This window comes from Ciconia boyciana, chromosome 5 (genome assembly GCF_034638445.1).
Source record: "Ciconia boyciana chromosome 5, ASM3463844v1, whole genome shotgun sequence".
NCBI classification, from domain to species: domain Eukaryota; kingdom Metazoa; phylum Chordata; class Aves; order Ciconiiformes; family Ciconiidae; genus Ciconia; species Ciconia boyciana.
This window is the reverse complement of record NC_132938.1, coordinates 21,220,809-21,243,280: the sequence shown is the minus strand read 5'-3', so window position 1 is coordinate 21,243,280 and position 22,472 is coordinate 21,220,809. Positions and strand designations below refer to the sequence as shown.

At 36.9% G+C, this 22,472-nt stretch overlaps 1 protein-coding gene across 1 annotated transcript in view; it reads right to left on the bottom strand.

Moving 5' to 3' along the window:
• The window catches only part of RBPJ (recombination signal binding protein for immunoglobulin kappa J region), a 63,445-nt gene that overhangs the window by 35,779 nt on the left and 5,194 nt on the right, over window positions 1-22,472 (bottom strand). The window lies entirely within an intron of this gene.

Sequence of the window (22,472 nt, the reverse complement as noted above, 5' to 3'; positions counted from 1 at the left end):
ACAAATTTATTTAAAAAAAAAAAAAAATATATATATATATAAATAACATACTGTCCCATCCTCAACTTTGACTGAAAATCTGTGGTCACTAAACTGCTTTGGCATCCTCCTGCCTGGAATATGAACTTTGAATTTTTCCAGTATTGGCCTTCAGCAAAGAACATCCTTTTTACAGTCCCTGAGAAAGTCCATTCACCTTTATTTGCCAAGCACAGAAGCCTTAAAAAAATATTTCCACAACATTCAAATAGAGGCAAACTTTAGCAATTTGCCTTAAGAATTCTATCTTCACTTGGCCTACAGACTGACACAATTTTTGGAACCTAGTAGGAATAGCATGGATCTTTCTGTAAACAATGCTCTCCAGAGAGGCAAAAAGCAAAAGGGAGTTATCAAATTTGAATACAGTAGGAATAACAGCTGAGCAGAAAGCAAGCATGCCGGAGAGGCCAACACGGGGGGAATAGCAAGAAGAGTGAGGACTAAGAATGGGAAGATGTAAGTGGCAAACTAAGACTTGCTAGGTGACAAGAATGGGCCCGAGAACATTATGGCAGATGAGGCACCAGAAAAGCCTGTGGCAAGGCAAAACATTCAGATTTAACTCCAGAATATACAAAGATTAGTAAAAATACACTACAGTTAGTTTTCTCTGTTGACTTTTTTTGTGACAGAAGTTTTCATGGTGTCTTAAAAATTTCAATATTGAAAATAAAAGCAAAATACTTGCTTTACCCTGAACAATCCAAAAACATACTATAGGAGATATCCATGTGTTGAGATCTGAGTTGAGACCTCTTTATTTTCTTTTTGCCTTACACAAGCATGAAGAGATCATCATGGGTGTTGGGGGCTAAGCCCAGTAGGCAGCTAAGCACCACAGCTAGCTACTCCCCCCCCGCCATCGGACAAGTGAAGAGAAAAGCATGAGTAAAGAGCAAGAAAACTTGTAGGTCAAGATAAAAATTGTTTAACAAACAAAGGAGAAGTGGAAGAAGAGAGAAACAACACAACACAAGCCAATCACTTACCACCTCCCACAGGTAGACCAATGCCCAGACAGTTCCCAAGCAAAAGCTGGTAACCTCTCTAAAGCCCCCTCTCCTCTCCATTTTATTGCTGAGCATGACACTGTATGGCATGGAATCTCTCTTTGCTTAGTTCAGGTCACCTGCCTGGTTGTGGCCCCTCCCAATGTCTTGTGCACCCCCCAGTCACTGTGGGGAGACGGACACAGGACAGCGTGAGAAACAGAGAAGGCCTTGACGCTGTGCAAACACTGTTCAGCAAGAGCTAAAACATTGTTTTGGTCACAAAGAACACAGCACGATACCAGCTGCTAGGAAGAAAATTAACTCCATCCCAGCCAGACCCAGTACAATGAGAAAACTCAAGAAAAACTGATGCTTTCTACATAGGAAACAAGTGCCGGATTTTAGAAAGGCACAGAGTGCCTGTTCATTGCAAAAGTTTCACTCCCAAACGTCTGACTGTTGAATCATATCCAAGTGGACCTACACACTTCTTGTTGCTTTTGACTGATCTAGCAAGGGCCTAACATTTTTTCTGAATAGCAAAACCAATTCTTCATTAGTCCAGTTATATGATAGCACATATCATAGTACTTGCTGCAGAACATGTTAGAGGAACTCTTTAATAAGCTACAAGAGATGACTGTAATACCTCAGTATGGATTCTGGAAACAATCCCCAGACAAGTGCTCAGAAGGAAACTTCCCCAGAAGGAAGCTATCCCATAACTGTTCAGTGCAATTGTTCCAGCTCCTTCTCCTGAAGCACAAACCTCTCAACATTGTCAGAAATAAGATATGGCAATCACTAATCCAGGGCAGTTTAAGACCTGGAGACTGATTGAGTGGCAAGTCCCACTTGCCTTAAACAAAGCTGTCAAATAAATGGGTTTTGAGACAAATACAGTGTGCTTCACATAGGCTTCCTAGGGGACAGAGATGATTAAGAATACTAAATTAAATACAGAATAGAGTGACTAAAGTTTTTACTTCCTCAGAGGAGGTCTGAGGGAAACAATGCTTCAAACAGGAGGAGTCTAATGAAAAGAATTTCGGATTTTTATATAATCTCTCGAGAAGTTTCAGAATACACTATGCAATTCAGAAAACACTATGCAATTCAGAAAGAAAACACACAAGAAATTCCAACCTCTGCTCTCCAACAATATGAAGTAACAATGAAGTTTGGTGAGAGGCTGAAGTTAAGTTCCAACATTTCTAATATCTACCAAATAACTGGTCCCAAAAGCCATTAAGTGTGACAGGATTGGGGAGGAAGAAATACTGCCATTTCAACTACTATAGGTATATTGTAGTTAGGAGTGTAGCATAAGAAACCTTTGTGCTTCACTTAATCCCAGTTCTAAAAACACAGTCAACTGTCACATTCAACCTTCTCCTAGACCTCTTACATAGCTATGAAACTTGTGAAAGAATGTGAAGAGCTCGGGGTTGGACAGTAAGACAAAAGCCTTTTAAAGAAAGAAATCTAAATAAGACAAGTAATTTACAGGTATTATTTATCATTCTCCCTCAACTTTAAAACAACTGCTACATACCTGGAAAGCTAGAAAGTCTTTCAAATGTACATTCAGCCTTTAGCACAAGACAATCCTCGTCATAACAGGGCCTATTGCTTCCACCATAAGAAACAAAAATACTTTTCAAATAATTCATTTCCAGTTGCTATGTGATCAGTTATCACAAACCTATTAAACGTGGTGTACTACAAGCTCACCAGTACGTGAGCTCACTAGGCTTGCCTACTTAGATAACCTCAAAGGTTATCTAAGATCCAGGAAAGTGAAATACTAGGTTTTCTAGTTTTACACGTAAAGTTTGAGGATTAATATAGAAATATTCCTTTTCAGACGTTAACAGAGACATCATCTGAGAAAAGCTCAAAGAGATGGATTCAAGTAGCATGTTGGGACTCTATCTTCTCTCTTTCTTTTAATCCTCTATCCTCTGCCCATTTCCAGCTTCAATTTGCTTACCACAGACAAATTAGCGAGGAACTGAAGAAGCACTGAGGAAAGTTCATACTCATGGACTTTAAACATGCTTAAAATTATCAAAGCCAACATATATATGACAGGGCCCATGTAAAGGACACACTGAATAGTTCTCAGGAGCTATCCCTTCATCTTCCATTTGTTAAAACGTTTCATACAGGTTAAGCAGTATACTGCAACCTACATGGTAAGACTCAGCTACTCCACATCAGCCTTGTTTTGTTTTTGCAGATTTCTACATTTAGAACAACATGTTACGTCAACAGTAAAAGAAAAGCAGCAGATGTACATTTTAAAACACAGGAATTTTCTGTTAATGTAAGTATATTTTCCTGTGCACAGATTTCTGTGAAGACAAGATGCAAATACTGAAAATATTTCTGTGCATTCACCTACACAACCATATTCTCTTACAAACATTTCAGAACACAACTCCCGAAGGAAAAGATAATCTATCATTAGGAAACATTATCCCATCTGGTGGTTTCACAGACACAAAAGAGAATTCCTACCTATTAAAAAATGGCCATTTATGATCCATCATGAGCTGGCATATAAAAAAGACCACAAAATTTCATACAGTGGTTTCTGCTATGATTGGTCTGTGAAATACACACTAAATGTAGCTGTTGATTCACATCACTTTTAATATTTGTTTCCTGTTGGAGATAACGGATTCATTTGATTTCTGTAAGTGCACCTTATTCCACACTGATATCCTTTCTTTCTTAAATGAAGCTGAAAATAGGGCACTGTTATGATTTGCCAATGGTAAAAATGCACAGCTCAAAAAAGTGATGTTCTACAGGTTTAACACATGATTAAAAAACCAAAACACCTAAAGGACACAATTTCTAAGAGAGTAATGCAAAAGACATGTAATTGGATGTATGAATTCAGTTAAGATGAAAGTAAACACAAGCAATTAATATTACTTATGCTCACATAGAACATTTCACATTTACCTTTTCCAATGGATGAGTATATTGAATAAATGAACCATACAAATGGCTAATACAAAGACCTTCAGAAGGAAATTTTATCTTCTCCAAAACAAAAATGGGTTCAATATCCACAGGTCTGATCATTAAGGGAAACAGAGACAGTTGTACTACCAGTAACATCCAGCACTAAACAAACACCACACTGGAAACACAAACTAAAAGGAAAGAACTAAAATAAACAAACTTATATTGTCAAAAGGAAGGACAGGTGATGAAGCAATTCTTCCCTCAGCCACTCTATGCTCCACAGCCTACGATTCCACACAGCCTTAATTCTTCACAAAGTTCTGAGCAGATTTACTTCTCAGGCTACCCACCTCCATGTCCCCCACACTTTTTTTTTTTTTTTGGCCTTCCACTGATCTTTATAACTTAATGCCATACAGCCTAATATGACCCAGCCTACACTGTGAATGTCCCTAACTACTGTGGCTTTATCTGCGTAGCATCTTAGAGAAAGGAGTTTTCAAATCCTTAGACTACTCATACCCTAAACATTTTATGGTCTTCTACTATTTCCTTTCACTTAGCAGAACCACAGAAGTTGTTGCTGGCGACTTCCTCAATAAAAATACTGCTGTGGCCATTACTCAGTTCTATGAAAGGTACACTGAAGATTATGTAGATCCATTACTTTGCAGTGATATATGTATCTTAGGAGTGTTCTTTTTTTTGCTATGAACATACTTAGGTTTATGTAATACAACATATGCAACTAAATACACAGATAAATGATACATTTCAGAGGCTCTTACTCTTTCTGTAATATCACATATCTGAGGTATGGAAACTGCTGAAGAAATGACACATCTCCCCTGTTGCTCCCTCCAGGTGCAGCTGTGTTCATAAGTGCAATCCTCTAGAGCTGATAAAGTCAACAAAATGACACTTTCCAGATCACGCATCACATCACAGGCTGGTTCATCATTCAGGATGAACACATGTACTAACAGAGCCACATGCAGTCATCAACTCGCTCTCACTTTCACCTGCCAGTAGCACTTAGGCCCTGATTCTCATTAGGGTGTCTACTGTAATAAATATTGCTATAAAGACTTTGTCCTGAAGATTAGGAGTTGAACTAAAAGCTAACACATTTTAAAAAATAAATATCCACACATAATGTATAAATATCCAGTTTTCATATCCACACATAATGTATAAAGAGCCAACCTCAGCCAATCTGCTTTGAAATACTACTGACCCAATATACCCTCTTTCCTATCCATCCTACAAAGGGAGATAAAATTAATTAAAACCTCACCAATCGAGAATGTCTAAGGGACACGAACAATGCTAGCGTTTCTCCTAAAGTACCTTCCTCCCCTGTAAAGACCGAATGATGGGTGGTCCAATGGCACTGTGGCTGTTTGGAAGTAGGAGGCACAACAGCCCCTGAAATCACAAAACCAGGAAGTTTTTGATCGATACACAAAACATTCCCTCTCTTCAAGGGGGGGGGGAGGGGGGGGGGGAAGACCCACCTGCTCCAGGGCGAATGCCACCAACCATGTACTATCACATCTTTGTACTGCATGATCCTGTACTTCTCCAGCCTATACTTAAAGCATTTAAGTCTTCCAGCGCAGGGAACGTTACGTGTTTGAAACAAGTCTTCTACTATACAGCACTATATACACTTTTGGCACTATATCAAATAATACTGACATAAATACAATAGAAAAAGCTCTGCTTGATTTAGTCACGCCCTCTCACTGGAAGTCACTGGTTCAATTAGAAACTCCCTCTCCCTTCTGACCCGCTTTCATCCTCCCACATTGCTTTCATTATTGTCCTCTCTCTTTTCCAATCCCCATAAAAAGAAAATCACAGAACCACAACTGCAATTTAAATACAGCTTGGACCATATCAGTAAATAGGCTCACTTTTAAACAACTTACAGAAGTAAACAAATTCACTTCTTTATACTAGTCTCCTACATTTGGAAAAAACTTCATCCAGTAAATCACTATACTTGTACATGATTCTAAAAATGAAAGGTCTAGTACCAAATGAACTTAATTTTACTCCAGACAGAACTCGCACAACTCTACCACACTAAGTAAGGCAAGAAAGTCAGTAATGACAGCTTATTAAGAACAAGAAAGTGCCTAAACATATATCTGGAGATGTGTTTTCCCTGCTTTTGCTTTTTGCTGCAGGCACCTGCTGCAAAAAGCTACAGTAGCCCAAAGATCTCAAGTATACTAAAGAACTAAGATATTCTCAACTTAAAGCATGCCATTAAAATGTTAGAATGCGAGAAACATCATCAAAAATTACTCCATTTATTAAGTTTCCTTTATATTCACATGCTATTATTTCTTTTGATTGATTCCCTAAATAACGTTGGCTCAAACGTTCAGTGGAAACTGTACATTTGCACACACTTACCTTAGCAAATGAAAGAGTTATCAGCTTGAAAAAAATCAGCATGCCAACAGAATCTCAGTCCCTAAAACACAATATAATTTGGCTCAGCTATTGTAACTGCATAGGAAATGTGCAATATAAGGCTCATTAGTTTTATCTTCATCCACTCAAATCAAGAAAGAGCGACTGCTAGGAAAAAGGAAAACAACTGCATGTAGTTCACAAAATTGGCTACTAAAATAATGGTAAACTGCTAATACATAAAAACAGTCTGAAGCATGCTTCCACGTCATGTCCCACATTCACAGCTTTCAGTGACAACTACTTTGCTCAGTGGATGGTTATTAAGATTCTTCTTGTCCATCTAGCACAGTACATTCCGCCCTGGATCTCACCTTGCACATCATCTGTGAATAGCTATTTTGCAAGTGAATTTGACTTATATTTCCTAAGAAAGTGATTCTATGTCCCCTACTAAACCATAATTTAAGAACTAGCAAGCCTTTAAAAAACAAGCAGCTACCTTTTCTTTTAAGAAATTAAATTTCTACTTATGGTAAGAACAAAGCTATTGAGTAATAAAGCAGTGCTTTTTACAGTTACCATCTGCCCATAATTGCAAATTAGATTTAGTCTGAAGAATGATTTTTTTAGATGCATGAGGAATCAACTTTACTAAACCTACTGATTGTTGCCTCTGTTGCCTGATTACTTGACAAAAGTCACAAATTAGACACAAGATGAGACTTTTTAGACCACCTTCCTGCCAGTATAGGAACCCTCCACTATACTATGGTACTTGAGGATTTGCTCAACCTTGTTTTCAATGATTGAGTGTCAGCAATGTTCAGAGAACAGTTTCCCCTCTTTAAGCATGCCTTCCACCCTTAACTGGAAGATAAGCATTCATCTTCTGTGCAGAAGGCAACTTAAAAAAAGTGAGGAAAAAAGAAGTACAAAAACTTAAGGTTCATGGTTTTCTTTGAATTGCCACTGTTCACTGTAATGCCAAATATACATAATAGAAGTAGAAATTGTGAATGATTTTGCAAGGAAGTGGTAAAGAACCATACAGAACTTGCAAAGGAGAAAGATTCTCAAAAAGCCAGCCTAACCTCACTAACCATAAAGGCAAATATGTATTTCTTTTGAACACCTCTTAAAGAGGTAACAGGTTCTTGAAAGGGATAGTCATTGGTCAGCTCAAAATTTCTAACCACTGCTCTATTAAAGCAATAGGTTAATCGCTCTTCCATGTGCTTTTCCTTACTCTATACCCACATAAACAAAGGAGCTTCATTACTACAGTGACTGCTTCCTATCAGCAAAAAAACAAGAACATACTAATCTGTCTCTAAGGGGCTTACTGTCCTGCTCCAAGCTCCTCAACCAGCTTCCCCTGCACCACCTGCAGAGCTCAGACCTTCAAAGGGAGTCAACTCAGCCCATCAATCTGTCACATCACTAATACACTGGGAAGCAGGAGTCAGAGGGAAAACAGTGGTTTTGGTTGCAGAAAGCTGTTCAGTCACCTCAGCAATTTCAACTTTAACAGAAGCCAAAAAAGATTACACAAAAGGAGCAGCTAAGCTTGTTTTCTCTTACATTCTAGCAAGTCCATAACTCTCATGGAAAAGAATTACATGTAAGAAAATAAAACACAGAAGAATTCTGTAACCTAGAAAGTTTAAAAAGTGTTTGCACTATACTATTTTAATTTTTAATGACTTGAGGCAGTTGTTTCCTTTTGTTTAAGGAAAAGGACTTGCAAAAAAACAAGTCTTAAGCATAATTAAGAGATCTTACTAGCAGACTAACATCCTTAGTCAAAGTTTAGCTTAGGATAGTTGTACGACTGTCACCCCAAATGCAGTCAGAACTTAATGCAAAATAACAGCTAAGTATACTAACATCTCTAAGGTGTAAGCAGACCAACTCTGACAAGTCTTGCTATGACAGTTTAAGTCACCACTGTCTCAAATGCCTCTCCCACCTCTCTGCTAGGTGAGGGCAAGCAAATGTGTCTGTGTCCCAGCCACCCCAGTTCACAGTTGGACTGTGGCTTCACAGGCAGCTGTGATTTGTCACCACCAAACACAGGTCTTGCCTGCCAGCTCCCCTCTGGCTACACTGACCTACCCTTACACACCAAACTCCAGCACTTGTCAGACCTTTCCACAGATTGATTCAGATCAGTAACCCAGAACAAAAAATATATTTTTGGGGAGGAGGGGGGTGAAAGAAAGGAAGGGAAGGGAATTTTATTGATTCAGTCACGAACCCAGTGAGTGCCAGCGCCACCACAATGCAATCAACAGGAACACTCCGAGGAGAATGTGACCTCCCACTTCGGTAGCAGCAAGCTATTAGAAATCTGGTGCATCCATAGCTTCAGTTTAGACCCACTTCACTGTATTTTAAATAATGTAATGAAAAAAAAACCCACAACAATTCATACATTCCCTTTACGGATCTGTTTTTAGGAACTGTAAGCTCTGACAGCAATAGTATATACAGTGCTTAGCCCACCAAAGCAAAAGTTTCAAGAGCCATTTCTAAAAATCTTTACTATATTTTTTATATTTCTAAACAACACCTTAGGAAATGGGGATGATTCCCTATCATGTCCTTCCTCCAGCAACTCAGTCAGTTGAGTCAACTTTTTTGAAACACAGTATTATTAGTCTGTACCCTCTCCTTTCATTCCCTTTCTTCCTCCAACTTCCATACTGCTGTAATCCTTCAAAATGCAAAATGGAAGCAGCTCCTTATATTCATTGAAAAGAAACTGCTGGAGTTATATAAGCTTACTTCTATGCAACAACGTCTCATCCACTGATTCTAGACTTGCAAAACAATTCACAAATGATATCAGTATGTAAGCAGAGAAGAGGTTATCAGCTCATAAGCTGGTTTCCATGCACACAGTAATTTCCAAATTGGCAAATAAAATTCATCTCTTCAGTAGATTAAAATGATGACACAAAAACCTGTGAATACATACAGTTTTTAACTAAGCTGTATTTGGCACCAACCTGTTTTACAAAATTACAGGTTTTCCTAGATTTCAGATGTTTTCTTATTGCATCACCCAGGAATTATGTGGTTACACTAACATTAACTGGGCGCAGTTGCAAAATGAGCTGTCAGTATCCTAGAATTAATCAATCTCAAGTATATTGTTTTGTAATTAAGCTTATGAATACATCATCCCATGATTATAAAAACAGCAGCAATAAACACAGATCCCAGAAAAGAGGGAGAATTAGAAGGCTCTTTTTCAACTTTCCAGGACAGCTACACCATTTGGAGGCCATTCTTCATCGTCAACCTTTTTCACTGTGGTTCTGCTAACGGCCTCCAACTGCGGAGCATTTTATATAAGCAAATTATTCTTAAACCTTTAAAGTCACATAACTAGACAGCAAAATTAGGTGATACTCCCTCTGCAGTTTACAAACCTGTGTTTTAATAAAAACATAAGTGTTTTAAAAGATTTAAAGCTTTGGATTTGTTGTTGTTGAATTGATTCATCGGTAAATTACTTCTATATTTCTAAGAGATTAATTTATACTTCAGCTACAGCCCCTGCAGTAATAGAGCATTTCCACAGAGGAAAGACACAGAAATTCAGACTCCCGTTTAACAAATACTTGACTATTGAAAGAGAAAGAGGAAAATAGGGTATGTATAACAAGTATATTTCTGTTTAAATGGTATAAGCTAGAAGTTCCTTTCAATTACTGCTACTTTTAATTGCAAAACTCAAATATTTAGAAACAAATTGCAAGAGAAACAGAATATCCACAATGCCTATCATCAAATACGATAATACCTTTAATAACTGTTGTGGTAAATGGGTCAATGATCCCTGAACAAGATAATTAAACGAACACTCCAAAAATACAGTTTTACTCCTCCTTATCACAGTACATTTACAACAACCATATGAAAAGATTAGATTACGTGACTGGGATGTCAGCAGGCTAACACCTTATCAGCTTTTCTTCTGGTATTATAATATTACACTTCTCTTACGTAGTTACACATGCTTCTATTGTACCCAAATAGCTTTTATGGGGCATTTTTCATAAGAAAAAAAATCTGCAGAGCACAAATGCAAAGCAGTTATTATTGTCCATTTTTTTAAATGGAAATTGTGTGAATCATACTTAATTCAAGTAGGCTTGCTTTTCAGGTTTGTCAAGTTTAAACTCCACACAGATGCAAATTACTGGTAAAACTTCTCCCTGCATCTTAATGAGGTACACTATAAACTACAAAGCCAACTTGAAAACAAGAATGTTTCTGAGACAAATTTTACTTGACCTAGGTATTCTAAGTGTTCACGGAACTAGTATTTTTAAAAGAAAGTTTTACCCAACAGCACTTAACTTCTTTATGATCTTGAACCTGTGACTGCTACACTAGTTTCCCAGAATAATGCCTGTGCTGGCACAAATTTTTGTGTAAGGATTTTACTGCATGATAAGCGTGTCTAAGCAGTGTTGCAAAGACTCCCAACTGCTGAGCTCTGAACCCAACCTCTTTTCAAAACATTGTCTCATCCTTTCAAGTACATTCAGGCCAGAAGGGAAAGTAAATTGTCAAAACTCTTTTTGAAGTACTGAACAACCAAATTTAAGAAGTCAATTCAGTTAGCAGCTACTGCCGTCTCACTCGTATCTTGACCAAAAGTGATTGCCCACACAGGACTGCCAAGGGTGTAGTATGTGGAACATGCTAATCAATAGGGAGATTTCCTTCCCGCAATTCCTGCCTACTGCTGCTTCAAACAGGGTAGACTGAGCTCTCCAAGAAAAATGGGAAAATCATGGACAAATGTGATCATTAAGGTTCAGCAATCAGATAGATAAGCTGAAGTCCTGAATTAAGACATGAATTAAGGCATGCAGATGCCTGTGCAGCCAAGATAAATGAACAAAAAAAGCCTCACGCTAAAGAAAATCAAGGGATGACCTATATTAAAAATTACGGCTTAGAATTCAGCATTTTTGAGAGATGGTATCTTTTCTTCCAAGGCTTTAAAGCATTCTGGAAAATATAGACACAATAATGTGTCCACAGAGCAGGCTTAGTATACTACTAACAGCTAATACTCCTTCATTGCTTTAGTTTCGCAGTTTTCTAAAAAATGAAGCTTATGCTATAAAACTGATCAGCCATCCTTGCAATAACTTTGGAACCCATAAATCAGTTCTAAGTAAGTTTAAAAAGAAGAAAAGAGTTTTTAAAGGCAATTAAGTTGCTATGAGTTTTATGAAAACTGGAGGCTGGATAGACATTTCCAAAACACTGATGTCACTGAAAAAGACAAGCAGAACTTGGAAATTACATACTGCTTCCCAGCTGGTCATTGTGCATATGCCCTTTGGATAGATAGTAAGCATATGCCTTAGCTGTACTGCAGCTACACTTTGCCTATTAGGGATGAAGGAACTCATCGTATTGTCCTGTAAACTTTCCTCACCATACAGGGCACAAATGTATAGGAAACACAAGTTCTTTAGTCCTGCTGTTTGTAGAACAACTTGGAGACAAAAAAAACCCCTGTTACTTGACAGTAGCATATGCAAAATGCAGTCTAAACAAATGAAGAAAATTCAGAATGCCAGTTTTAAACTGCTTAAATTATCTTATGTGGTTATGGGAAAGTTTAAATACTGTCAAAACAGCATTCACACATATAGAATACAATACCAGCATTTCATGATACAAGTCTTTTCAATTTGTTATCTACATGCTGTTCACCCAAGCATACGAAATATAGAAACCAACTGTTTGCTCTACAGTCAGATTGTAAGCAGAGGGTCTCCAGAATTTCTAATGACAATAATAAATTACAAAATGCAACGTAACTGTTGAGTTACACACAATTTTAGGGCCCCTACCCTAACTGGATTTTTAAACAAAAAAACCCCATGAGTTGCATACTAAATTTATTTATGACTATAAACCTCTTGGAATAGGTATCAAATTATGTTACGTTTACTAGCCTGAAGAAAGCCTAATAAAACATTCTGGCAATTTAAAGATAAACACAAGAAAAGTATTTCACTGTGTAACTTTTTATTTCCCCAGTGGTTCACAGGTTGTTGTAATAATTTTGTGTGCCAATCTACCTATCATATTAGCTATGATGGTGTCTAGCTCTTTAAATAGACAGTATTGCTGTGGGGACAGAGGAAGAACTGCTGGACTGTTTCTATGACAAGAAGGGTAGTGGGAGAAGTGAAATGTGAGTGGCAGGTTTGGAAGCCTGAGGTATTTTTCACTTCTGTTTTGTATTTTTTCCATATACACAGGAAACTCCCTTGGGGGGAGAAAGACCAACTTCCCTACAGCTAAATACAAGAACATGTGTAAAACAGAAAAGCCACGAAGTCTTCAATGTTTCCATACCTTAACAAAAAAAATTTTAAAGAATCAGACAAAAACTTCAACACTGAGATAGTGAAATCTAATTTTCCTACCTCCAAAATTTTTTCAGACAACAAAGTGTTTGCAGCAGTAGAAAATTCAAGAGAATCAAGAGACAAAAGATTAGGATGCCTCCACACCCACACACATACATCATCATCTTCCTTTGTATTTAGAGAGTTCATTCTCTTCCCCAACCCCAGACTACTGTCCATCCAGTCCCGTCCACTCTCTTTTGCTGCTGCAAAGCAAGTGAGGCAATGATGAGGAAGGGCAGAGTTAAGACAGTCCACCCGGAGGTGCAGGGCCTTCTGTTCCCACTGCTAGTGGATGCAGAGGTTATTCTTTTTCAGGCCAAGGCCCCAGCAATCCATTTGTCCACCTCCAACAGCAGGACTAATGGACAGCTGAACAGCCTAAATGGTACTTCCCCTGAACTTCTCCTGCCTATGACTATTTTCAGTTCAGGGGATTTCTGAGCCCAATGTTGATGCCAAGAATGAACACAGCTTTTATTAATAACTGGACCTCACATGGTCCAAGCATACTGTAGATAGTAAAGGACACATACTATGTGCTTTGGAGACCAGTGAGGCAGAAGAGACCAAGGGAGACTTCTGCTATAGAATAGGGCTACACTAGACATGCAAGGGAATCCCAAGGCAACTTGGCATCATCAGTACCATCAGCCTCAAAGGGTCACCCTGCCCCAGAACTAAAATTCACTTTTAAGACATCAGCAAAGCCAGTTTCATATCGAGTGACACTTGAAAAGCCTGCAAATCACATGGCTCAAAAGCCACAGACACTCACCACTGACCTGAGCGCTGTGACAGAATGCCACAGCTGTCTGAAGGTACATGCAGAAAGCCAGCTGTCAAGTGCAGCATGGTAATACAAATGTTTATTAATAAAATTAACTACAAACAGTAAGGGAAAGCATAATGAATCTCTACTAGTCATGTATTTGCTTTTCAGAAAGCTCATTTAAGTAAGTAAGAAAACAGAGCTTCTACATTTGAGGGTCCCAAACAGTTTTGCTTTGGTCCCATGCAATACAGCCCTGCTACCAGATGTTTCTAACTTTTGAGAACAAAATAAGACCTTTTTTTTTTAAAAAAAAAAAAAAAAAAAGGTTATTTGGCATTTGTGGGTGTTTTGGTTTTTTTTTTTTGTTTGTTTATTCAAGGGTTTTTTTTCCCCAAAGGATTTTCCAGTTTTCCCCAGAGATTGGCAACTACAAAGCACAATCTCCTTTAGGAAACGTATCTTTGTTACCTACACAAACAATGCTGTGACAGGCACCCAACAGCTGCTCAATTATGCTACCTTCAGTAGTTACAAGATCTGGTGCACCATGCCAGCACACCTTGGGACGAACCTAAAGTATACTCACCATCAGGGCACCACTCTTCACAATACACAAGGAGTACAGAAAGGTCCCGAGAGCTCCAGTTAACCTGACTGGTTTTGTAATGAAAACCAACACAGTCCATACTAGGTATACTAGAGCCCCTGTTAAAAGGGCTCCCTGAACCTGCATTCCACCCAACAGATAAAGTTTGCAAGCAGTATGAGTAATAGCCGAATACAGGCTACTTACAGGAATGATACTGTGCCAAGACCTAGGGCACTTTGAACTCAGAGTCCTCAAGATGTTTCTAACAACTACAGTTAGCTGCAGACACCGTAGAAAACAGACACAATAAGAAATCAAGAGGACTGAGACAGAAAGGCAAGAGCAAGTGGACAATGCAATAAATGGCCTCAGGCAGAAGAAAATGTAGTAGATTCCATTACAGATTATTTGGCAAAGGAGAAGCTGATAAATGACTCAACTCTTAGGAGAACAGCATGAAGTTACTTTTGGCTTCCAAGACAGAAATTAAGAAAGCAGCTGAAAAAAGGAAGAGGCCAGAGACAGAAGGAGCGATGAAGATCTGGGACAAAGCTTAAGTGTTTGCTTCCTGTTTCTCCAACTATGGTCCAGTGTTGCAAGACTCAATGTTTGAAGGTTCCTTTTACCAAAGGAGAAAGGTTGCACACATCGAGCCTCGCTGGCTGGAATTATTATTCAATTCTGATATCCAAAGGACATGCCAATGTGACTTTTTAAATTTTGTTGCAAAATGAAGGGAGGAAGAGTGCTTTAGCCAAAGGGCTACATGAGCTGCTTAATCACTGAGAGTAAACCGAAGTTCACTGTTGAAAGAAAAAGCACACTGGTGTTACACATCTATTTCAGGAATATCTTGACGTTAACCTTTCAAATATGTATTTTTTTTGTGATGCAACAATAGCAGACAAGTTCATGACAAGCGTATCACAAAATCTACAAACTGCTAAAGATTCCTTCTCTGATGAGAACAACAAAGGTATTTCAATCAAACTAGTAGTTTTTAACCTATATTAAAACACCCCAGTATGAATACTATTTCTCTAAGGTTCTGAAAAGTTATTAAGAAAAGCAAATCTAATGTTTGTATTCAACCACTGAACCAGGCAAAAAGAAAAGTTACAATTTTATGCAGAAGTTACACATGCTCTTTTAACCCATCTTATGTTAGGAGAAACTTTCTGTATAGTAAATATTAACTCAAGTTGTATAACAAAGCTGTATAACAAACAACCTGAAGTTTATCTGTATACACACACACCCCTTTAGGGGCAATGCTTATTTACAGAATTTAGCTTTCAAAACGTGGTCTCAGCTTTCCTGTGTTTGCTTTCATCACTTCAAAACCAATCCTTTCTCACAGTTCTGTTGCTTTAGAAATGAACCATGTTAGTAAGAACAAAGTGTCCTGTTTCTTCACAGCTTTCAATACACTCCCTACAAAGCCACTCGCAACAGATTGCAGCCTCTGAATCCATTCAAAGTTCTATTTTATCCATCACTCTTGGAGTAGCAAAAGGATAACAAAATAGTAATAGCTTCCCATATACTTCTAAGATGATGAAGAGGACTGAAACAAGTCAAAAGAGAGAAGGGTAGTGAAAGGAAATAATGGAACTCCTCAAAAATAGTGATCCTCCACTATGTCTTCTTCCTATCCCTCCCAAAATACATTTTCTGCCTTCACAATATTAACACTTAGGATCTTTCTTTGGCTTTCACCATGTAACTTAATTTTCTTCATCTCTCTGTACCAATGTTTTGTCTTTTGTTACACAAGATATCTGGGGTTCTTGAATTCTTTAGATTCTATTTTCTCTCCAATCCTCAACAGTTCTTCAGCTGGGAGACAAGCAGCATACCAGTGCTCATTAGATATCCCCTCTCACAATAAAAGACACTGATACAGCCAAGCTCCAAGTTCCAAAAAGCAAGGAATAGGGTTTGGACTTGACTTAAAACATACAGTTGTTAGATTATCACATTGGCTGAGTAGTAACAGTGACCTCCTCATTCTGTAGATAATGGTGGTGATGCTCTAAGCACACCACAAGCCTTACAGGGCTAGTAACAGCAAAAATTGGGAGGAAAAGAAGGAACATGACAGATCCACAGTACAGAGCAATGCTGTTGGGAATTACTCTGGAAGTACTGCTCTCGACAAAGGTAAGTGAACAGAGATTGCCCAGAAACAAAGAGAATAGGGCTTATACAGAAACTTCACAGAAAAAAAGGGGAGAGAAAGTATTCTGGTGTACTACTCCATAGAAAAGAGAGATGTAGAAGCAAAACTAATTGAGGACTGGTCACAAAATTCAGGAGAGAACAAGATTGAAAGCAATTAAGTAAAATTAAAAAAATCAACATTATTTCAATATACTGTATATATAGGAAGAGGAAGCAGAATTGACCCAATTTAAATTGGAATCAGAAGAAAGGAACGTCGAGCAGTGGCTATACACATTTTTCTACTAATGTCAAAACAAAAAGGAGAAAATATTAGTTAGGAAAACAATATGGACACTGGTAGAATAGTATCATCCATCTTAAAAAAAAAAGTAATATCATTACTGAAGGAAATTGCCTAAAATCAGGACATTAAGTAGGAGAATACTGAATACAACAGAGAAAGTATCAAAAGTGCCACCAGTAAAATCTATGTTAACAAAGTACCTTAAACAACAATATCCACAGTTTGAATCCTATTCACCAGAAACACAGAGGAAAACTTCCAGATAAGAAGTCTCTTATCTCAACAGATGTAATACTCATCACTGCCTAGTAACTTCTAGCAAACATAGGTCTGTTGTTTTTTGGGTTTTTTAAGAACTGTTCTAACTGAAAAAGATAAACTTTCAAATTTGAACTGATGCAATACGACTTTCACGACTACGCAAACTGACAAGTCTAACCAGTCTACTGCTAACTTTAGGTGCCATACAACAATAAGGTGAAACAGCTAAGAGTCAGTTCAGTTTTTCCAATTGCTTGCCAAGTATTGAACAATATTAAAAAAAAAATTAAGATTTTGTCCAGAAAAACTATCTGGATGAAACACTGGAAAACCACTGGATATATCCAGAGTTCGTTCTTATATATTTTATTTCCATATGGAAATTCAGCCTAGATTCAGGGAACACTCACACACAGACTGGCTTCAAACTCTGCCTTGACAGGTACCTTCAGCATATCTTCTGAGGTCACCTTTTATTTACTGCAGTCTCAAAAGCTATATGTAGATGCAGCAGCCAGTTGAAAAGAAGAACAATTATCCTTACAGCTCAAGGGATCCAATAAAGAGTTGCCCTATACTTTCAAGTAGCCTTTAACACTTGCAAATGACTGTAAGAGCCTGGTCCACTTTTCCTTGGCTACCATTTGAAGTATGATTTCTCACTTCAACAAGTTAATTGTGAGTAAAATTTCTCAGTAAGACCTTTTTCAAACATTGTTTCATAATGACTCCTTTGCTTTGCCTGTTAACTATTGTGAAATACAGGTATTTTGCATATTGCAAATAAAAATGCAAAAAGTTCTGACGTTTGTTTTAGTGTAGTTCTCACGTTTGTTTTAACACAGTTTGGGAGTGCTGCTAGCTAAACGTTAAGCACTGCAAACACAAATCTTATTTACTGTATTGTCAAAACTGAACATGAACCTGGCCAACATCTGTATTATTAATTAAAATAGAATAAGTTTTTATGCCTTAACTTTCCTGTTTCTGATGACCTTTATGGTAAAAAATTACTTCAGATCTAGAGAACTCCCTATTTTCTATCTCTACATAATATATTCTTCTACCACTCTTGCAGACAAACTAAGAGGCACACTCTTAATCAGCCATAATCAGCAGCAAAACAATTAATATTGGAAGCCACCCTTGTAAATTTAGTACTTATATGAAAATCTCTCAAACTTTTACATCATGATTAGGATTCAAAGTTAGTATTATCTGTGCTGACTGAAAGAGTTTGTCACAATGCATCAAGCGTGCTACAAGCCTCTTCCAAAAAGGAAGCCCGATCCCAAATACTTATTTTGATTAACTGCTCTGCATAGCTTATTAATGAGATTTGTAATGCACATGTAAACAAAACAAACCAAAACCAACACCAACCATGCAATACTAAAAAAAAAATTGGAATGCAAAAGGAAAAGAAAAAAAAACCAAACCAAAAACAACACCCCAGGACTCAGTGCTGGCAAAGAAGTGTTGAACAGCAGAAGAAAAAAATTTGGCCAGAAAAATACTTGGACAGAAAAGACACGTCCAAAATAGTTTTGCTATATCGCCCTCACTTCTGGAAGATATTACATTATTAAGGATTTTACTAGTCATCACTGTGTATCTACTACAAAACTAAGAGAGCGTGAAAAGAAACACACACATGCAGAATAACACCAGTCTTTCAATAAAACTTTTTATTTTCTGAATTCTTACACTCACTACCAAAGCCAGAGCTGGCCGGCTGATTTGGAAAGTGGTAAAATATTTTGAATTTAAAAATAAAATACCTATACAGAATAATTTCTTCAGTAGTATAAAGACATGGCTACAGCACACTGCAGCGTCACTTCATTTTTCTTCATGCCACATTTATCCACTGGTCATGCCCTATCCATTGCTTTTATGTCTCAATTACGTAAAAGAAGCATATTGCTAGTGTCTATTATAATATCCCTCACTATTACCAAAACACATTAATTATGAATACAGTCTCTCTTAGTCTTCCTTACCATATCTTTCTGCTATGCAGATTAAAAACCTAAAAAAGTCTGCTATCTTCTGACCATCTTTCACAGTCACAGTAGAGAGAGAAGACATGATGCCACCTGTCAAAACCCAGCAGTTTCTGAACAGCGAACAGCCCATAACCACGCAGAGCAACAAGAACCGAATCAGGAGACAGTAATCCTATTTCCACCTCTCCGTGGACTCTGCTTTTAACCTTGGCAAGTCACTGGTTTTTTGTGCTTGTTTTTTCATGTTCAGGACATGAAGGACTTTTACGCAGATGGCTGGAACAACAACAACAACAAAATAACTGACTAAGTTTAATTATTATTTATTCTATTATGCCAGGCCTTAGAACTCTTCCACAATGGCATTAATTCTGAGTGAGCACAAGCACCTCTGATTCTCTAGACCTTAATTTTGAAGTACGCTTTATGTAAGAGCACTGGTGAAAGCAGTAACCCATTATCAGAGACCCCCCACGCTATCAAAACCTGATAAAAGCTTAGTTTCACAAATTCATCTGCTGAGCAAACAAGTTTAACCTTATTTTCTATGCTGGCAGTTCCTAATCCACAGCTTGCAAAAGAAATACTGCCTGCAAGATCCTCTGCCACTGCTCCCAAACAAAATTAAATTATAGAGTTAAAATAAGAGCTGCCAGGAAAAGGAAAGTAGGATATTGCCTAGAGAGTATTTTTTACTCTGTACCATTTCTATGGTCCAGAAAATATTAGGGACCAGCATTTTACACAATTCAGTTCCCTCTCCCAGGCTTAGAAAATTCTGAATTTCATGGCTTCCTGATCAAGTTTCATTCTGATACCAAGTTTCCTGGTAATCTCCCAAAGCACCACACACTAAAAATACTCCACAAGTATAGCCTTGAAAAAAATAAAGTGCAGATGAAACATTCTACAGACCAAGCAATGTTATCAAGAGTATCAATAGAAAGACTTTTTTTCTCACACATACAGAAAAATGTCTACATTTGTCTGTACTCATAAAGGGAAAATTATAAATGTTCATTCTGCTACTCAAATAACTATAAATAATTAGATTAACAATCAAAAGACTGACTAGGACCCATTGCAATATATACCCTTAAATCTCACCTACCAGAAGTAGAAAAATTAAACAAAGTAACAGGTGTAATCTCACACAGAGCAGTCAAAAATGACCACTTGCCAATACAGCTTGCTGCCCATTACAACAAGCATTCTGGATTTCGAATATACTGATTAAATGGTACTTCATACAAGTTAGTCATGCAATTACAATGAGAAGGATATAGTTCTTGCTCCTGAATAAGAAACAAATGAGGAAAAGTTATACCTTAACACAACGACCTTAATGTCTTCATGTTTTCCAAGTGAAGCAATGAAAACAACTTTAAATAATTACAGAAATATGTACTTAGATTCAAAAAGAATGTTTTCAAGACTTACCTACATAAAAAGACATGTTCAAAAAAGAGCCTCACAAACTTACTGAAGAAACGTGCTTTTCACTGAAATGTTCAGATTGCTTTAGAAAGAATAAATCATGCCCCAGTAGCATGTCATTCACTGAATAATCCAATTAATCAAAATAATAAAACATTATAATGATTATATCTTATGGCAAAATTTTACAGATCAGTCAAGCTTTTAAAAAATTATTAAAAATATTAAATGGAACACAAAAATAGTGTTTATCCTTGTAAAGTTATAGCCTCTGTCTATTGTAAGGATGTAAAACTGCGAGCTTAATTAAGAGATTTCTCACACTGTGTGTACTGAAACCCCTACCTTCCTTCTTTCTTAGTAAAAAAGTTTATCACTGCAAATATGCAGTTTATGAATTTACAAGCAAAAGAGCATGAAGATATATGGCCATATATCACTATCTGGCTAACTAAACTCCAGTTGAAGAGTATGCAATATTTTTCAGAAAATGAAAATATTTTAAACAGTATACATAGGGTCTGAAAAGTGGCCTATGATGTCATACAGAAACAGGCAATGAAAGAGAGTTTCTTTAGGTTGTAAAGAGTACTTAACATTTTTTTTTAAAAAGGTAGCAACCACAAAATACACACACACGCGAATTATGAGTAAAGAGCACCACAACATAAGTAGAACCCCAGGAAATGAGATAATGTCAAACTCTAAGTTTAGCGCTTACTTTTCCAAGACTCAGTAAGAATATAATGACATGGAAATTGCTACTTTCTATTAATAATTTTTCTCTTCAAAGAAATTTATCGGCTGTTTCCTTTTCCAAGTTTTACATTGGAAAGAGATGACCATAATTCTAAATTATTTCCTTGCCTCACATAACCTTAATTATTAATTAGTGCAATTATGTTCAAGACAAGTATGAAAAGTGTACAATATTAGAACATTATAAGCATTTCCACATAAAAATAATGAAAGTTCAGTAAGATCAAGCATATAATTTTACACCTATAATTATAAACTTGCCTTGAAAAGGCAAGACCTAAAAGGCATATCCAGTTTTGTCAACAGAATTAATATTTTATCTGACAAGACAGCTAGTGACGTTTATCTTTTTCCCTTCTTCACCTAAATACACAGCAAAAAATAAGCAACTCCTTAAAAGCAGGCAGACATTACAATTGCTCAATTTTTTAAAATACTGCAATAATGTAAATTAAAAAAAAAAAATCCACTTAAAAGTACACCTTCCCTGTGAAATGCTCTTGGGAGGCAGTGATTCAGCACATTACAGTGCCATATAGGTCAGTTAATAATGTGCTTGCAATTAATATCCAAAAAATTTAGGGTAGCAAATATTACAAACATAGAAAAAATGTCCTGAAACTTTAAAATTCTGCTGACATGATTTGCTCTCCAAATGTGAAACTAGTATTTTGCATAAACTACATTCTTCATTCCCAATAGAGATTCAAATGTATTGCATAAGATAGAATACTTATTTGTATCAAATATGTATTTTACAAATCTAAAATTACAATTTTTCTCCTCAATTTTATCAAAAAACAAACATAGTGTAGAATAGGTATGTATTGCACCTTAACTGTACTCTTCACCAAAAATGAGTTACTGACTATAAAATCTTTTTTTCAAAATATTTGCCCATGAAGGCACCACAGGTCTTTTAGGAAGGCTTTGTAAGTAGCTATAGGCTACTTCAGCTTCTTTTTAAATATAGAAATTGCTTAGGTTCAAAATAATGAAAAACAACCCTAGAATGAATTATTACTGCAAAGTAGAAATTAGCATGTCAGAGGAAAGAAACTCTCTCTCTTTCACAAACCCATGATCATTTATGCAATTCACAGTATGGAATAAGATACTTAAAAGACAGTTATCTCTGCAAAGACTTATTGGCAAAGAATATTGCCTTTTAACTAGCAGTAAAAAATGCACATATATTATGCCTAATAAAACAGTCTATAGATTATTTCTGGAGAAATCAAGCTATAAAAAGATTATTTTCAAAGTTTCTTTGT